Source organism: Gossypium arboreum, chromosome 8, assembly GCF_025698485.1.
Source record: "Gossypium arboreum isolate Shixiya-1 chromosome 8, ASM2569848v2, whole genome shotgun sequence".
In the NCBI taxonomy this organism is placed as follows: Eukaryota; Viridiplantae; Streptophyta; class Magnoliopsida; order Malvales; family Malvaceae; genus Gossypium; species Gossypium arboreum.
The window spans coordinates 29472731-29492242 of record NC_069077.1 but is presented as its reverse complement, the minus strand read 5'-3'; positions in this window follow the sequence as shown (position 1 = coordinate 29492242).

Sequence of the window (19512 nt, the reverse complement as noted above, 5' to 3'; positions counted from 1 at the left end):
TTTGAGAGATACAATGAATCATTGGTGCAAAATGCTGATATCTGTGGTTTTGAAAGAATGATTCAATTGAGAGTTTTTCAGACTTAGTTGAGAAAGAAACACATCATCAGAGATTCATAGATCAGAAACGCAAAGCAGTTTCTTGAGCTGAAACAGGGCCGTATGTTTGTTATAGAATATGAACGAGAATTTGTAAAATTAAGTCAATATGCACGAGAATATGTTTCGACTGAAGCTATAATGTGTAAAATATCTGAAGACTATTTGAATGAAGACATCAAGCTGTTAGTTGGGATTCTGGAAATTGAAGAGTTTGTGGTACTCGTCAAGTGAGCATACAAAGCTGAAGAACTCGAGAAAGAGAAAAGAAAAGCTGATTTTGAAGCTAGAGATTTGCGAAAAAGATCATCGAGAAAGTCATTTCATTTGACATCCAAGAAGTTTTGATATGATTTTAGCCTTTCAAAGGCTACTGTGGGTTATTCTAGACGTGATCGAGACAGACCACCTGTGAGTTCGAAAGCTACTTCAGTAGCTAGTGTTGGCAACTTCAGGCCTAATCAATTCGAGTGCAAATATTGTGGTAAATGACACCCTGGCGACTATAGATTGAATGATCGGGCTTGTTTCAAATGTGGATCCTTAGATAATTTCATTCGTAAATGTCTTGAGTTAGTTGAGTAAGAGATGGTGCAGAATACTAGGCCGAGTAACATGGTAGCTCGAGGTAGACCACCCATAAATACGGGTAATATGAGTAGTAGCCAGAGGGGAACTAAAGACACTTCTGTTAGATTTGAGGCTCGTGCACATGTTAGAGCTTATGCTATTCGTGCTCACAAAGAAGCTTCATCTCCAGATGTTATTACTGGTACTTTCACTCTCTATGATACTACTGTAATTGCATTGATAGATCCAGGATCGACTCATTCTTATGTATGTATCCAGTAAGACTTTGCCTATAGAGTCTACTGAATTTGTGATTAGAGTATCGAACCCCTTAGGCAGATATGTATTGGTTGATAAAGTATGTAAGAACTGTTCGTTGATGATTCGAGATTCATGTTTTCTGGCTGATTTGATGTTGTTGCCATTTGACGAATTTGATATAATTCTGGGTATGGATTGGACTACATGATGCGATGGTGAACTTCAAACCAAAGACGATTGATCTGAGATGTTAGAATGATGAAATAATTTGGATTGAGTCTAATGATTTGAATGATTTGCTAGTAGTGGTTTCTTCGATGTTAGCTCGAAATATGTGAATAAGGGTTGTGAAGCTTATTTAGCTCATGTGCTTGATATGAAAGTGGCTGGAAGGAAGATTGAATCAGTGCCAGTTGTGTGTGAATATCCAAATGTGTTTCCTGAAGAGTTACCTAGTTTGCCGCCAATCTGAAAGGTAGAGTTTGGTATTGAATTAGTGCTAGGAACAACTCTTATATCAATAGCTTTGTACAGAATGGCTCCAACAGAATTAAAAGAATTGAAATCTCAGTTGCAAGAGTTAACGGATACAGGATTTGCACGGCTGAGCTTCTCGCCTTGGGGTGCACCGATTTTGTTTGTGAAAAAGAAAGATATAACTATGAGAATGTGTATCGATTACTGACAGCTCAATAAAGTGACGATCAAGAAAAAATATCCATTACCGCGAATTGATGATTTGTTTGATCAAATAAATGGGTTACAGTGTTTTCAAAGATAGATCTGAGATCAGGTTACTATTAGTTGTGAGTTAAAGACTCTAACGTACCGAAAACTACTTTTGAACGAGGTATGGACATTATGAATTTTTAGTTATGCCTTTCGGACTAACGAATGCACCTGCCGTTTTATGGATCTAATGAATCGGATTTTCAGACTGTATTTGGATAGATTTATTGTTGTGTTTATAGATGACATCTTGATTTATTCCTGTGATGAATCTGAACATGCTGAACATCTGAGATTAGTGCTACAAATTTTACGAGATAAATAGCTTTTTGCAAAGTTCAGTAAATGTGAATTTTGGTTACGTGAAGTTGGTTTTCTGGGGCATATTGTGTCACATCGGGTATTCGAGTAGATCTCGAGTAAGATTTTAGCAATATTGGATTAGAAGCCTCCAAGAAATGTATTCGAAGTCTGAAGTTTTCTGGGACTCACCGGTTATTACAGACGATTCGTAAAAGGTTTCTCAATGATTGCAACTCCGTTGACGAGATTACTTCAGAAAGATGTTAAGTTTGAGTGGTCAGATAAATGCTAGAAAAGTTTTGATCAACTGAAAGTTTTATTAATCGAAGCTCCAGTGTTAGTTCAGCTAGAATCAGGTAAAGAATTCGTAATTTATAGTGATGCATCGTTGAATGGTCTGGGCTATGTTTTAATGCAGGAAGGTAAAGTCATAGCTTATGCCTCGAGACAATTAAAACCACATGAGACGAATTACCTGACACACGATTTGGAATTAGCAGCTATCGTGTTTGCGTTGAAGATTTGGCACCATTATTTGTTCGGTGAAAAATGTCATGTTTATTCTGATCATAAGAGTTTGAAATACTTAATGACTTAGAAAGATCTGAATTTGTGACAATGATGATGGTTGGAATTTTGAAAGATTACGAGCTAGTGATTGACTATCATCCAGAAAAAGCTAATGTTGTGGCTGATGCTTTAAGTTAGAAATATTTGTTTGCACTTCGTGCGATGAATACTTAGATGACTCTTTCTGATGACAACTTGATTGTAGAAGAGTTGAAAGCGAGACCGTTGTTTTTACAATAGATTTGTGAAGCTCAAAAGTTGATAATGAATTGTTAGCTAAAAGAGCTCAATTGGATTAGAATTCTGATTAAGAGTTTCGAGTTGATGTTGATGATTGTTTAAGATTCAGAGGTCGAATATGTGTTCCGAGAAACTCAGAGTTGCTTTAGATGATTTTGAAGGAAGCTCATAATAGAAGTTGTAATAGCCTAGTTTTAGCTAAATTAGAATAGTGGTTTCAGAACCAAAATCCGAGGTCAAAAATTTATTTTAATATTATTTTTGGTATTTAAAGCAGATAAATATATATGTGTGAAAATTCCATAAGATAATTTTATCGTTTAATAGCTCAATTTGAGAAAAAGGATTAAATAACATAAAATGCAAAAGTTGCATTCCACTTGTTAAAAGTGCTTGATTGTCATGGCTTATTAAATGAAAGGTCCTTAAGTTGTAATCAGACCATGATTAGTGGAATTTGACATAAGTGGCCAACCATCAAATGTTTAGTTAATGTTTTAATTAAGGGTAAAATAGTAATTTAGTTATTAAAGTTAATTTAATTAAAACAAAAGCCAAAATTTGGCTTATTTTCTTTCTTCTTGGCCGAATATACAAAGAAAATAAAGCTTTAGAGAGCATTTAGGGTTCGGCACTAATCTAGCTTGATTAAGGTATGATTTGAGCTCGGATTTTGATGATTTCTACGTTTTTGTGATCGTTGCTTTGAGTACTAGCTAGCCCATGCCTCAATTTTTGAAAGTGTTGATGATTTTGAAAGTTTCATTGATGAATTTATGTGTTCTTGAATATTTTATGATGAATTATTAAAGCTTGATGATAGATATCTATATTTTATAAAGTGATTTTTAGGGAAAATGCTTAAATAGGATTAAATTGTGAAAAATGTAAATTGAGGGGTTAAATTGTGAAATAAATAAAAAATGGTTTGTTAGGGACCTATAGAGAATTTGGCTAAGCATGGATTTTGTCAAATTTTTTGAATTTTGTGTATTTATGAAATAGGGACTAAATTGAATAAATGTGTAATTTTAGGGGCTTAAGTGCAAAAATGCCCAAATATGCTTTTGAGGATGAAATTGAATTTGTTTATGAATAAAAGGATTAATTTTGAATGTATATAGATCAAGAACGAAAGAAATTGAATTTAGATCGTGGGAAAATGAAAGTTATTGAATAGTCGACCCATCCGTTTATTCCAACTACGAGGTAAGTTCATATACAAGTGAATGCTTTTAAATTGAATTATATGTATTTACTTGACATTGAATTGTTATAAATGTTGCATGAGCACTTACGAGAAAGAATCGACAGAGTTTCAACATCCGAAAGTCCTGTACGAACCTTAGAAATAGTATAGGATACAGATGTCATGACATTAGGTTATTAATATGTGACAACATGTAAGACCTTGTCTGGGACATTGGCATTGTATTGAGATTACGTGTAAGACCATGTCTAGGACATTGGCATAGTTAATTGATTTCGTGTAAGACCTTGTCTAGGACAGTGGCATCGATATGTGATAACATGTAAGACCATATTTGGGATATGGCATTGTACTAGTTTATGTGATTTTTGAGTATCCTTATTGATTTCGAACGGTTCAGCGGGCAAAGTTAAGTCGAGAAAGAATATGTGAATGAGTTAAGTGATTCAGGTTTGTACGAAATTCATATGATCTTTGAAAAGAGAAGGTAATTGATGAATTGGTATGTTTGAGAAGTATAAATTGATTAATAGAAAGGTTTGTGATCTTGAATGTGTATTTAATTGTGCTTATTCATATCTTGTCTAATTGATGGTAATAATATTGATTCAAAAGATAATTTATTTATGTATGGCTTACTAAGCTTTAAAAGCTTACTTTGTGTGTTCTTTCCATGTTTTTATAGATCATCGAAGCTAGTTCAGACTCTGGGATCATCGGGAAAAGTCGTCGCACTATTGATTAACTCGTTGGTATTTTTGGAAGCTTGTATATATGGTATATGGCATGTATAGGCTAGAGTCATCTTGATATGTTTTGAGTTTTGATTTTATCCATGTGATTTGGCTTGTAAATGTTGGTGTGGATTTGACCATTTAAGTTGGCTTAAGTTATGTGTTTTATAAGTTAATTATATGATGTATATAATGCCTTATATGTTGGCTTATTTGGTATGATTATGTGTTGTTTATTTTGATTAGTTGTTAATTGATGTGCTTATGCTTGGAAACTAGCATATTGTGGTTTGATTTGAGATGACCATATGGTATATGTTGAAGTATGAAATAGGTAATAAGTTGATGGATAAATGCATTTAGTAGTTATGTATGTTTGATGTTTTTGGTATAGTGAAATGGTATGTTTTGGTTGTGGAATTGAGTAGTGGAAATGGTTGTGAATAGATGGCATGATACATGTATGAATTGGTAGGTTTTTGGTCACTTAAAGATGTATTGAAATGGTGCTATTTGGTTGCTATGTATGCTTGTGGTTAGGGTAGCAAATTGGCTTTGCAAATAGCCTATTTTCGTCCACATATGCAGAGACACGGGCGTGTGTCTCCGCTGTGTGCGACACACGGTCATGTTACATGGCCGTGTGTCCCCTGGGGTATCCTTCAAATTAAAGTTAGTATACTCTACAGTTTTAACACGGCCTAGACACACGGGTGTGTCTATTGCCCATGTGTGGTACACAGGCTGTCACATGGTTGTGAGGTTGGCCGTGTGACCCAAGTCAGTAACTGCCCTTAGATTTCACACGGCCTAGCACACGAGCGTGTCCTCGGCCTTATGGTGCAAGTCAATATGTATGCCCTATTCACATGGCTTGTGACACGAGTGTGTCTGGTAGCCATGTGAGGCACACGGCCTGTTTACACCAGCGTGTGACCTTGTAATTAAAGAAAAGTTTCTATGTTTCCCAAAGTTTGTAAACGTTATCGGTTCAGTCCTGAACCACTTCTAAGCATGTTTTCAGGTCTTGTAGGACCTTACAAGGGACAATGTGATTGATATGAATAGATGTTAATTATGTATGTATGTATGTATGTATGTATGTGAATTGTGTGTGATTTCCGGTAATGCCTCGTAACCTTATTCCAACGTTGGATATGGGTTAGGGGTGTTACATAGAAAGACTTGTTGAATAGTGAACAGATTGGACCAACTTGATTTTAAATTACCAGGAAAGAACATTAATCTAGAATTGAACAACAAGACTTGCTGACCTGTTTCAAATTCCTGAACTCGAATATGCTTGTCATGCCATCTTTTTAGCCTCTCATTAAATAGTTTGGAAATTTCATATAAGAACATTTGGAACTCTTCTAACTTATTAAGTTGAAGGATCTATTCCTCTTTAGCAAGATTGAGATCTAAGTTGAGCTATTAAAAAGCCCAATAAGCTTTATGTTCTAACTCCAAGGGCAAATCATAGGCTTTCCTAAAACCCAACCGATAGGGAGACATCCTTAAAGGTGTCTTGTATGTTGTCCTATAGGCCCATAAAGTATCATCCATTCTTTTGGACCAATCTCATCGGTTTGGACAAACTACCTTATCTAGTATACCTTTTATCTCTTTATTTGATACTTTAGCTTGTTTATTCATCTGTGAATGGTAAGCTGTGGCAGCCTTGTGCTTCACTCTATGTCTATCAAGAAACCATTTCAACCATTTGTTCACAAAATGGGAACCCTCATCACTGATGATATCCTTAGGAGTTCCAAACCTTGTGAGCACATGTTTCTGTAAAAACTTCATCACAACCTTAGCATCGTTTGTCAGATATGCCTTGGCCTCAACCTACTTAGATATGTAGTTTACTACTACCAACATATACTTGTGACCATAAGAAGGAGGGAATGAACCAAGAAAGTCAATACCCTAAACATCGAATAATTCTACCTCAATGATGTTTTTTCGGGCCATCTCATTTCTATTGATGATGTTTCCAACCCTCTGGCATCGATCACAACTCTTTACATAAGCATACACATCTTGGAATATAGTTGGCCAAAAGAATCCAGCTTGTAGTACTTTGGCCGCAGTATATGTACCTTTAAAGTGCCCCCACTCAGAGTTGTGTGACAATGATATAGAATCTTATGTACCTCATTTTGTGCCACGCATCTCCTGATCGTTTGATCTGCTCACTTTTGAAAAAATATGACTCTTTCCAGAAATAGTAACTCACATTGTGAAGAAGCTTTTTCTTTTTTTGATACGTCTTATCAATCGACATCAAGCCACAAGCTAAATAGTTAGCAAAATAAGCAAACCAATGGGTGTTATGGACATGATTTACCTTAAGTATGTGCTCGTCTGGAAATGTCTCCTGGATGGGTATAAGAGATAAAGTTCCTTCTTCGGCTCCAACCTGGATAAGTGATCAACTACTTGGTTTTCTACCACTTTTCGATCTTGAATTTCTAGATCAAATTCTTGGAGTAAAAGTACCCATCGAATCAATCTCGGCTTGGCATCTTTCTTGGCGAGTAAATATTTAATTACCAAATGATCTGTATTGACAGTCACTTTGGTACCTACAAGATAAGATCAAAACTTGTCAAAAGTAAATATAATAGCAAGTAACTCTTTCTTTATTACTGTATAATTCAACTGAGCTCCCGTTAGAGTCTGACTTGCATAGTAGATGGGATAAGAAATTTGTTTATTCGCTAGCCTATCACAACTCCTATTGCAAAGTCACTTCCATCACAAATTAACTCAAATGGAAAATCCAAATCAGGTGTGATGATAATGGGTGCTGAAACTAACCGATTCTTTAGAACATTAAATGTTTTTAAGCATTCTTCATCAAAATTGAATATCGTATCCTTCTCCAATAATTTGCATAAAGATTTAGCAATTTTGGAGTAGTTCTTGATAAATCTTCAATAGAAACTGGAAAATCCCTAAAAGCTCCTAACACACTTTTACAGATGTTGAATGTGGGAGTTTCTCAATAACATCTATCTTTGCTTTATCTATCTCGATTCCATGTCTTGTTAGTTGGTGCCCCAAAACAATACCTTCTCATACCATGAAATGACACTTTTTCAGTTGAGTACTAGGTTTGTTTCTTTGCACCACCTTAGTACCTTAGCTAGATTGGCTAAGCAATCATCATAAGTGTCTCCAAACACTGAAAAATCATCCATGAAAACTTCCAAATACTTCTCAACCATGTCAGTGAAAATAGCCATCATACATCTTTGAAATGTAGCAGGTGTATTACATAAACCAAATGACAAGTGTCTAAATGTAAATGTACCTTACGAGCATGTGAATGTTGTTTTGCGTTGATCCTCTGGTGCCACTGTGATCAGATTGTATCCCTGAGTACCAATCGAGAAAACAATAATAGTCTTGCCCGTGAGTCTATCCAGCATTTTATCCAGGAATGGTAAAGGAAATGATCTTTCCTAGTCTCCTTGTTCAACTTTCAATTTTCTATGCAAATTCTCCATCCCGTAATCATCTTACCCATGAACTGTCTGAGATAGGAAAAATTATACCCACATCTAAACACTTTATGATCTCTTTACCACGTCCTTCATAATAAGGTTCAGTCTCCGTTGTCCATCAATCGTCCTTTTCTTGCCATCTTCTAGGATGATTTGTACATGAAAATGAATGGAATAATACAACATATATCGGCTATGGTCCATCCGATAACCTTCTTGAATGGTTTTAGTACTGGAATAAGTTTCTCTTCCTGCTTTTCAGTTAACTCTATTGAAACAATCACAAACATAATTGAAGCGTCACCTAAATAAACATATTTTGAGTGTGAGGGAAGTACATTAAGTTCTAATTTAGGTGGCTCTTCTATCGGCTCTTTTGGTTGAACATAATCTCTGTTTTCTAATTCTAAAGATTGAAAATAGGATTGCGGATTAAATCCTTTTTGGTTAGGTTCTAGCAAAGCTAAGTTTTCCTCCCCCTCTTCATCACTTGGAGGGTCTGACATCAAAACTTGTTCCAATGGGTCCTCAACAGAGTTGAGTTCCCATTCTATAGCTAAATCTTCTAACTGAAATATTGTAGAACAATCATCAATTGTTTTAGGAAATTGCATAGACTTAAAAACATTAAAAGTTACCTGTTCGTCTGAACTCGCATGGTAAGCTCACCCTTCTACACATTAATAAGGGTCTTACTAGTTGCTAGGAAGGCCTTTCTAGGATTATTGGCACATCTTTATCTACTTCAAAGTCTAAAATAATAAAGTCAGTAGGAAAATTAAATTTGTCTACATGTACCAATACATCATCTATTTTTCCTTCTAGATGTGTTAAGGATCGATCTACTAGCTGAAATGTAACCATAGTTGGTTTAACTTCACCTATCCCCAACTTTCTTAATATATACATGGACATCAAGTTGATGCTTGCACCCAAATCACATAATGCCTTACCTCAATAGGTTGCTCCAATGTTGCAAGGCATGGTAAAACATCTAGGGTCCTTCATATCTTTATAGGTAATTTATATTCTAGATATGCACTGCATTCCTTAGTCAGAGCTACCGTATCAAATACTCAAAGTCTTTATTTCTTGGATAGGATATCGTTCATGAATTTAATGTAGTTTGGCATCTGCTCAAGAGCTTCTACCAAGGAATGTTTATATGATGTTGCTTGAGTAAGCATTGGAATTTCTTAAACTGGACTTCTTGCTTCTACTACTGAAGTCTTTAAGGGTAGGGTGGTGGAGGATTTTAAATTGAACTGGCTGAATCATCTTTTGTGGCAATTTTGCATATAACGAAGTTGTTAGTTTATCGGAATTGACTGGTTCAGAAGCTACCTTATCGGGTTTTGTAGATTCTTATTCTGGTGAAGCTGGAATTTCGACACTTGGTTGAATTTCCACTTTATCTCAAGCATCAGCTTGCTCTTCTTCAACTTCAACAATGTTCTGCTTTATCGTCTTTCCGATCATTAGTGTCAATGCTTTACAATATTCTTTCCTCATATTTCTCGGGTTCTTTGTATCACTAGGAAAAGCACCTTGTTGTTGGTTCCTAAGTTCAGTTGCAAGTTGGTCTATCTAGTTTCCATGTTTTTCAATGTGGCTACTTGACTTTGGATTAAGGCATCATTTTCTGCTATATATGCCTTCAACAGGTTTTCTATGCCATTGGAAGGTTCATCTTAAGGTTGTTTCTAAACTTGTTGGGTAAATACAGGTTGATGGGTCGGTCTAGATTGTGCATAATGTTATTGGGTCCAGCCCCTTGGTCACTCTAAGAGAAATTAGGGTGGTTTCGCAAAGATAAGTTATAAAAATTAGATTACAATCCTTGCCCTCCTCGGGTCTGGTTCTAGTTACCCATGTAATACACGGATTATGGGTTTGATGAGAATTCTTCGAATGAGTGCCCTTCACCATAATAAAGACAGGCTACCTTTTGAATTGATTTGGTGGCTGAGCTGCAAAATTATTAAATCTATTAGTAGTAAAGTTTTTAAACATTGAGGATATCAAAGATACCTGAGATCCAAGTGAAGTGAGAGCGTCCACTTCATGTACTCCAGCAACTCCACCAACCATGTGTAACTCACTGGCTTGGGTTACATGGCCAACCACACGCTCGTGTGACTAGCCCGTGTACCTTTCGAAATAGCCTCATACGTCTATGTGCTAGGTCATGTTCTAGGCCGTGTAAAACTACTGACTTAATTTCTAAATAAGTACCAGTAGACACACGGATGTGTCACCTTGCCATGTGTCACATACGGCTAAGACACACACCCGTGTCTCTGCCCATGTGGACAAAAATAGGCCATGTTTCAAGCCACATTTCTCACCCAAAATAATGTCAACCTAGGTTCAACAAATGCACAAACAACCAATGCATATAATCAACCAATTTCAAGCCAAAATCATATACTACCAATACCAACAACCAAAATGCTCATAAGCATCCCAAATAGCCATTCAAATTCATATCAATTTCACATCCAAAAATCACCTAAATGATCAAACTCACCTATTAGACTTTGTACCTAAATAAACATGCATGCCACATTCTCAAATTCAATAATTTTGTACTCAAAATACCAATTCACAATAGGGTATTCACATAGAAATTATAAACCAAATATAAAAAGCCATTTACACATATATACATAACCAAGTATACCAAAATAATCCAAATCACATGGCTATCACATAACCAAAACATACATCATTTACAAGCCAAACCAATTGGCTATATACATTACAAACATATAGGCCATATTAACCACAACACCTATACATGCCATATAACCAAGTACATAAGTTCAAAAGTACCAAAACAATGATTGGATAGTTTGATGAGATCTCTGACAACTCTCGATCCGAGCAAGCTTTGAAATCACTATAAAACACAGATTAAGTAATTTAAACATAATATACTACAACTCAACTTAATTACAAGGCTAACATATATTCATCCACTTTAACATTCTGATTTTCGGGTTTATTCGCGATTTTCAATATTTTGTAAAGATTTTTAAAATTTTGTATTTGGATGTGGAATTAGTATTTTGAGTAGGTAAATGGGCTTATAGAAGGCCCATGAGTTGGCCAAAACCCAGTTGAATTTTTGGAATTTTAGACTTAGGAGTTAGGGTTCGGCTAAGTGGCCTTAAGTGGAGTGATGGGTAAATTGCATCACAAAAGAGCCTTGGTTAAGTGGCAAGGGTGACGCCACTAGGCTCCTAGAAAAGTGGCGTGTGGAGCTTTGGGAAGGCATGGGATCGATTCCTGTGTTGGCAAATAGATGCATTTACTTTTTTTAGTGCGGGAGGGTAAGTGTTGGAGTTCGGTGGATTCGCTAAAGGAAAGTTGGATCAGTTTAAATGCTTGGATTAAGGAGGGATAAGGGAGAGATTTAAGGATTTGGATGAGGCTAGGAGTTGGTGAATTATGGGAATTGAAGAGGAAAAATCGGCAGGGGGCTATGTTGTTAGTATTTGGCACTTAGGGTATTGAGTGGTGCCATTTTCTTTTGCTTTAACACCTTAGGGTTGTTTTTCCTCTCTTTTTCCTCTCTATTTGAAACTACCATCCCTATTCCTCTTCTTCTTTTTTCTTTCTTCTTCTTCAAAACTATTCATCATATCGCTATTCATCAATACTTTTGCCGAATCCATAAAAGTGAAACCTCGTGATCATTGCTTGTGCCGATTTCTTCAAAGCCGTGTTCTCCTATGTTCTTTTGTTTTATTAATTTGAAATTATCTTTTCTTAATCCTAGATCTCGATCGCAATTCTACTTCAAGGTTGTAGCCCCACATTATCATCTTCTTCATCACACAAAAGTCAAAAACCATAGATTTGGGGGCTTATAGTGAAACTTCAAGACTTTGGGGAATCGAGTTCTACCGTCGTTTGATAGATAAATCTACACTAGATTGCGTGGAAATCAAGTGGGAGTAAGGGGTAAGTACGTATCATCTCGATCTGGTTTTATTTTGCAAAGTTAAGAAAAGCCAAAGTCCCTAAAATTAGGGAGGGTGTCGATTTGGGCATATGGCTCTAAGAGTCTTTAATCGATGTTTTCTTTCGGTGACTAGAGTCTTCTTAAGCGTTGAATCTAAGGCGTGGTTCATTGGAGCAATCGGATTCGAGCTAACTATCGATTTTGGCAAAAGGTAAGGTTTCAAAGGCTTTTAGGGATATGGTTCGATCATGGATAAGTAAGTTTTGGGGGTTTAGTGATTATGGTTTGTAAATAAGAACTGTGCTAATAAATTGTAGGACATTGAAAGGGATCTCAGAAGCAGTCGTCGCGAATCAGGTGTGTACCGAACACCCTTCTTTAGTTCAATTCGGTAAAAGCCGAAATGCTGAAATTCCGGCATTTCATGGTCATGTGGGTATGCGAATGCTCTCAAGTCATAGAGTAATTGTTAGATCTGGCACCGCAAGGTGGTAAGCACGTTCGCGTGACGTTTTAGCGTATTTCGGAAAAAGAGGCTCGATGGGCCAAAACTGGGCCCAATGGGCTTACGGACCAATATGGGTAAGAGATGGGCAAATTAGCTCGTTAGGTAGATGGTGGAATCAAATTGCATAAAACTGATGAAAATTATTGAATTAGCTTGTGTAGCGTAGATCAAGAAATTACCCCTAAAGAGCAAAATTACCGAAATTACCCCTAAAGAGCAAAATTACCGATATACCTCTAGGGTTTTAAATTGGCTGAATTGCTTGATTGATTACTCTTGTATTTTGCATGATATGCATTTATTAATATCATTGCATGGGATTGGGGTATTAATGGAGGAAGTATTGAAAGTGGTTCATCCACGTCTCGGAGGCTTTGCCTCAATCGATCGAATTTGAGCGTTCTGTTGCAATTGTGGTGTGTATTTGGGTGGGTTGAGATATTCCCACATGGTGTGTAGGGTTGGTACGGATGTGTAGGGGTTGGTGGGTTGAGTAGTCTCCCGGATGGGCTTGCATTCATTATTACTATTGTTACTCATGCTCTTGAAGCGGGCCTATGGGCCACCTTGTTATGTAAAAAGAGGCTAAGGCCTTGCTATGTGATTCGAAAAGGGCTTGTCCTCTGTGTAATCGTTATCTGAATAGGGCTTAGGCCCAATGGGCTCGAGCTGAATTGGGCTTTGGATGGGTTTCTGTATACACTGAGTTTTCCCAAACTCACCCCTTTCCTCTTCCATCCTTGTAGGTGAGCCCTAGAATTGGTGGACTTGGAGCTGGGCGGGATTCAGAGTGGCCATGAAGATTAATTGCCGATTTTAAAGAAGTTTAGCCTTTAATTTGGGTTATTTTATTTTTTTTTATTTTTTTATTTTTTTTATTATGCTTAAAGTTGTAATAAGGCCGCTATTTTTAATTACTTTTATTGTGGGGATTATTAAACTGGCTAGCACTAGGGTTCTATTTATAAAATCTACTTATTTTAAAAAGATCACGATAAGCGCTAAAGTTTCAAAAAAGTAAATGTTTTCCCAAGAAAAATAAATATTTTAAGCAAACGATTTGCAACCTTAATCATTTTCTTAAGATGGTCATAATCAAACGGTTTTCTCAAAATTATACGAGATGTTAGAGTGTGGCAATGGCGGTGTGCATGTCTAGGATTGGATCCAAAGAGAGCTTGGTACTTAAGTAGTCCGACGGACTCACCTCCTCTTCTTCCGGTTTCCTACCTAGTGCAGACTTCCATTCACTTTAACTTACTTTTAAAAGTGTCTTTACAACACCAACTAAGTTTTTCCAAACTAAGTGTTTTGAACGCATCAATGTGGCGCATCGATCCGGTCATAACATCTAGGCCGGGTTTGGGGGTTACATTTAGTGGTATCGAGCTGGTTACAACAACTCTACTGTGGATCGGTCCGAAAATCTTTAAAAAAAAAGTTTTTCCTATAGGTTTTCAAAATGTTCAAAGTTTTTCTATTGAAGCGAGGTTAAATCAATAGTTTTAAAAAATAAAAGTGTTTTCAAATAAAATCTTTTTATTTTCGGTAAACAAAAACATGGTATTTGAAATTTTAAATAGACTGATAAATGAGTGGCACACTGAATCCCCGGCACCAAGTCTGTAAGTATCTTTCTGCTCTATATATATACTGTACTGTACTGTAAATAATACTGTAGATAGTACTGAGCCTTAGAGATAGAGCTATTGATGATGTAGTATTAGGACTACAAGACTGGAACCATAGCTAAATTATGATTATGAAAATAACTTTAAAACTTTATCTGCTCATAAGACATTCTGTAATAAACAGTGAAACCAGTAAACTAATGTCATAAAATTCGTAAATCGATAAATCGTTATGAGTACAAGGGCTACTCGAGGAAGAGGCCGTGGTCGAGGCCGAGGTAGCACTCAAGCTGGATCTGCATCATCTGAACACATGCCAGCTGGCGAGGTACGTCCACCACCGGTTAATGAAAATGGGCCGTATGACCGGGCCGCAGGGGATGACGCTTTGTCTCAGGCCATGTTGAGGGTTTTGGAAAGGGTGGCCGGAGCTAACGTCGGGCCCATGAATAGGGGGTCCATTTCTGAACGACTTCAGGCCAACGGAGCTGAGATTTTTAGGGGCGTATCTGGAGTGGCCCCAAATGTGGCTGAGTACTGGTTGGAAGCCACAGAGCGGATCATGGATGACCTGGACTGCTCAGTAGAACAGAAGTTGAAAGGGCGGTGTCGTTTGTTGCGGGATGAAGCGTATCAGTGGTGGATTACTGTGAGAGAGGGTACCCCAGCTGAGAGGGTAACATGGGAGCTGTTCAAACAGACCTTTAAGGCAAAATATGTTGGAGCTAGCTATGTGGATGCACGCAGAAAGGAGTTCTTGAATCTGACTCAGGGAAATAAGACCATTGCTGAATATGAGGCAGAGTTTCTACGATTGAGTCGGTATGCTAATGGCATCATTTCCACTAAATACGAGCGCATCGTTCGTTTTGAGGATGGTCTCAGAGATGAGTTAAGGGTGCTCATAGCTCCGCAGAGAGAGCGAGATTTTGCTGCACTGGTGGAGAAGGCTAAGATAGCCGAGAAAGTGAAACAAACCGAATGGAGGAATCGTGATAAGGACCGGAATCGGTTCGGGAGGGATTTGGACCGATGGGTCTTTAAATCGAAATGTTAAGAGAGCTAGGATGGAGGAATCGGTTCGAGCGATTCCGGTGAACACAGTGTAGACCGCAAGCTTGTGGAGATTGCGCGAATGCATCAAGGAGAGTGCTGGAAGCGTTCTGGGGCTTGTCTTCGTTGTGGGTCTAAGGAGCATAGGATTAAGGATTGTCCTAGGAGGGCCACTCTAGCTCAAGTGGCTGAACAAGGGGCTGAGCGACCGACTCAACCTGTGAGGGATGGACCACCACTGCCAAGAGGTCGTGGACAAGGTCGCGGAGGTAATGGTCGTGGACGTGGGGCACCCGGCAGGGGTATTGGTAACGCGGATGCTCGTCGGCCGCTTTTGGTGTATCTTGCTCGTCGTCATGAGGAGGGTGACGACTGATGTCATAACTGTACGTTTTTATCTATGGTGTACCTTATATCGCTCGATTGATGTGGGATCAACCCATTCGTATGTGGCATATAACATTTCGGGCTTCGGGTGCACTTCGAGGAGACCGTATGTGGGGTGTCTGTGATAAGTCCTTTAGGTCATTCGGTTAAGGTAGAGAAACTCTTCAAGGAGGTGCCTTTGGAGATTCAAGGCAAGGTTTTCTGTGGGGATTTGATGGAGTTACTGTTTGAAGAATTCGATCTGATCCTAGGGATGGATTGGTTGACCAAGCATAAGGCAACTTTGGATTGTGCAGCTAAGAGGATGGTGTTAAGAACTGTCAATGATGAAGAGGTTATGATCATTGGAGAACGGAGGATTACTTATCCAATGTAGTATCGGCGTTGAGGGTCGAGAAACTGTGCGCAAGGGATGCGAGGCATATCGGCTTTGGTAAGTCAAGTGAAATCGAGGATCTGATTGTGGAGACCATCGAATCTGTTAGGGAATTCGGGATGTTTTTCGGAAGAGCTTCTGGATTACCTCCCAATCGGGAAGTTGAGTTTGGAATCGATTTGTTACTGGAATAGCTCCAGATCTCTATTGCACCCTATAGGATGGCACAAGAAGGAGTTGGTGGAACTGAAGGCTCAAATTCAAGAGCTATTAGATAGAGGCTTCATTAGGCCTAGTGTGTCTCCTTGGGGAGCACCGGTCCTGTTTGTGAAGAAGAAGGACGGAACGATGCGCATGTGCATCGATTATCGCCATTGAACAAACCGACGATTAAGAATAAGTATCCACTACCAAGGTTTGATGACTGTTCGATCATTTAGGGAGCTTCGGTATTCTCCAAAATCGATCTTCATTCTAGATACCATTAGCTAAGGGTAAAAGAAGGGGATATTCATAAGACAGCATTTCGAACTCGATATGGACATTATGAGTTTGTGGTCATGCCGTTTGGGCTGACGAACGCACCTGCAGCTTTTATGGATCTGATGAATCGAGTATTCCAACCTTACTTGGATCGGTTTGTAGTCGTCTTTATCGACGATATCCTGGTATACTCTGAAATGGAGGCGAAGCATGATGAGCATCTCCGTATTGTGCTGCAAGTGTTAAGGGAAAAGGAGCTCTATGCAAAATTCAGCAAGTGTGAATTCTAATTGAGGGAGGTAACCTTCCTAGGGCATGTGGTCTCTGCCGAGGGGATTAAGGTGGATCCTCGTAAAATTGAAGCAATTCTGGAATGGATGCCACCTAGGTCAGTATCAAAAATTCAGAGTTTTCTAGGGTTAGCAGGTTACTATAGAAGGTTTGTAGAGGGTTTCTCGGTGATGGTGGCACCCTTGACAAAACTCATAAGGAAAGGAGTACCATTTGTCTGGACAGAGAAATAGCAAAAAGCTTTTGATCGGTTGAAAAAGGTATTGACTGAAGCGCCAGTATTGATTCAATCGGTGTCCGGGAAGGACTTTACTGTATACAGCGATGCGTCGCATGTGGGGTTAGGTTGCGTACTGATGCAAGAGGGCAAGGTGATCGCTTATGCATCGCGACAGCATAAGGCTCACGAGGTGAATTACCCTACGCATGATTTGGAGCTAGCGGTGATTTTTGCGTTAAAAATATGGAGACATTACTTATATGGGGAGAAGTGCATTATATACACAGATCATAAGAGCTTAAAGTATTTGTTGACTCGAAGGAGTTGAACCTTAGGCAATGAAGATGGGTGGAGTTGCTTAAAGACTATGACTGTTCGATAGAGTACCACCTAGGAAAGGCTAATGTGGTGGCGGATGCGTTGAGTCGAAGGGTTGTTCTTGATTTGAGAGCCTTGTTCGCACGATTAAGTCTATTCGATGATGGAAGCTTGTTGGCGTAATCGCAAGTAAGGCCTACTTGGACCTGGCAGATTAAGGAAAAATAGTTGAAGGAAGATTCATTAGCTCTTTGGTTCCAACAAGTTAAGAGTGGTGAGAACGAGGATTTTGGGTTGAACATGAAGGAGTTCGTGTTTTCGTGGAAGGGTTTGTATTCCAAAGGATCCTGAATTGAGGCGATTAATTCTAAAAGAGGCTCATGGTGGACTCGTGCCATGCATCTGGGGGAATAAGTTATATCGAGACTTGCGAGAGGTGTCTTGGTGGCCGGATTAAAATGAGAGGTGACTGAATTTGTTGGGAAATGTCGACGTGCCAAGAGGTTAAGGTGAGCACCAATTACCTTCGGGATTACTACAACCAAAGTGAAAATTCCACTATGGAAGTGGGAAAGAGTAACAATGGACTTTGTGAGTGGGTTACCTTTGACACCCACCAAGAAAGATTCGGTGTGGGTGGTTGTGGATAGGTTAACAAAATCGCTCATTTCATACCTATTCGCATGACTACTCACTGCAAAAGTTGGCCAAGTTATATGTGGAGGAGGTAGTGCGATTGCATGGGGTGCAGTGTTGATAATCTCGATCGAGACCCTAGGTTTACATCTCGGTTTTGGCGGAAGTTGCAAGAAGCGTTGGGAACACGATTGGATTTTAGCACCGCTTTTCACCCACAGGCAGATGGACAGTCAGAAAGGGTTATTCAGGTTCTGGAAGATATGTTGAGAGGTTGTATCATTGATTTCCGTGGAAGTTGGGAGGACTACTTACCATTGGCGGAGTTTACTTACAATAATGACTATCAAGCAAGTATTCAGATGGCACCATATGAAGCGCTTTATGGGCGAAGATGTCGTACGCCGACGTGTTGGACAGAGTTGGGTGAACGACGAGTGCTTGGACCGGAATTGGTGGCAAACACTGAAAGCAAGGTTAGGCTGATAAGGGATCGGTTAAAGGAGGCATCCGATAGAGCGTAAGTCGATGCGGATTTGAAGCGCAAAGAGATTGAGTTTATTTGTTGGGGATATGGTTTTCTTGAAGGTTTCCCTTGGAAGAAAATTTTGAGATTTGGTAAGAAAGGTAAGTTGAGCCCACGGTTTATTGGGCCTTATCGAATTGTTAAGCGGGTTGGACCGGTGGCTTATCACCTAGAGTTACCACGAATCGCATCGTATCCACGACGTTTTCATGTATCCATGTTGAGGCGGTATCGATCGACCCAACTCATATCATACCGATTCTTTGAAATTGAAGTATAGTCGATTTAACCTTCAAGAGGAACTCGTGCAAATACTTGATCGTGACGTCAAGGTGTTGAGAAGGAAATCAATTCCACTAGTGAAAGTACTTTGGAGGAACCATGGCAAAGAAGAAGCTACTTGGGAGGCGAGGAGGCTATGCGTCAACAATACCCTCAATCGTTTCTAATAAGGTAAAATTTCGAGGTCGAAATTTCTTTAAGGAGGTAGAGTTGTAACCTCCCGATTTTCGGGTTTATTCGCGATTTTCAATATTTTGTAAAGATTTTAAAATTTTGTATTTGGATGTGGAATTAATATTTTGAGTAGGTAAATAGGCTTATAGAAGGCCTATGTGTTGGCCAAAACCAGTTGAATTTTTGAATTTTGGACTTAGGAGTTAGGGATTCGGCTAGGTGGCCTTAATAGAGTTATGGGTAAATTGCATCACAAAAGAGCCTGAGTAGAGTGGCAAGGGTGACTCCACTAGGCTCCTAAAAAGGTGGCATGTGGAGCATTGGGGAAGGCATGGGATTGATTCCCTGTGTTGACAAATAGTTGCATTTATTTTTTTAGTGCGGGAGGGTAGTGTTGGAGTTCGGTGGATTCGCTAAAGGAGAGTT